At 41.7% G+C, this 782-nt stretch overlaps 1 non-coding gene across 1 annotated transcript; it reads left to right on the top strand.

Moving 5' to 3' along the window:
- The first annotated feature begins 423 nt into the window (after positions 1–423).
- On the top strand, positions 424–530 carry LOC127133946 (small nucleolar RNA R71). The gene has a single exon (XR_007807738.1). It is a non-coding gene; the product is annotated as a small nucleolar RNA R71 (small nucleolar RNA).
- Positions 531–782: the final 252 nt, after the last annotated feature.

Genomic DNA, 782 nt, shown 5'->3' with positions numbered 1-782 from the left:
TTATAGGTATTCGAGTATGGGTTCCCTTGGGTGTAGTTCACTTGCTCAGAGTGGGTTTCGTTTAATAGAATACATTCTGCAGATTGGTGTCCTTTGGTTCCACATATCTCATAATCCGACGAAACTGCGGCTACAGTATTCGGGTTTATGCACATATGCTCGACCTTAAGGGCTAATGCGTCCATTTTAGCTTGCATCATGTCTATAGAGCTTAGTTCATGCACTCCTCCTTGAGCTTCCTTCTTCTCAACTGTCGCTCGTTCGACTCCCCATGATTGATGGTTTTGAGCCATATCTTCGATGAGGGCACTAGCTTTAGGATAAGGTTTGTTCATCAGAGCACCGCCTGCGGCAGCGTCGATGGTCATCTTTGTGTTGTAATGAAGTCCATTATAGAAGGTTTGAATGATTAACCAATTTTCTAAACCATGATGTGGGCATGCTCGTAACAACTCTTTATATCTTTCCCAAGCTTTGAACAACGATTCTCCTTGGTTTTGGTTAAATCTAGTTATATGGTTTCGAAGAACAGCGGTCTTACTCGGGGGAAAATATCTAGCAAGAAAAACTCTTCTAAGGTTATCCCAAGTCGTAATGGAATTGGGTGGAAGGGAATCTAACCATGATAGGGCTTTATCTCTGAGGGAAAAAGGAAATAATCTTAAACGTATTGCCCCATGAGAAGCTCCATTGGTTTTAAAAGTGTCTGCTAATTGAAGAAATATTTTTAAATGTTGGTTTGGGTTCTCAGTAGCGAGACCCGCAAATTGTCTCTGTTGCAC

This window comes from Lathyrus oleraceus, chromosome 3 (genome assembly GCF_024323335.1).
Source record: "Lathyrus oleraceus cultivar Zhongwan6 chromosome 3, CAAS_Psat_ZW6_1.0, whole genome shotgun sequence".
NCBI classification, from domain to species: Eukaryota; Viridiplantae; Streptophyta; class Magnoliopsida; order Fabales; family Fabaceae; genus Lathyrus; species Lathyrus oleraceus.
The sequence above is the reverse complement of the archived record's forward strand: the minus strand, read 5'-3'. Positions and strand labels throughout refer to the sequence as shown.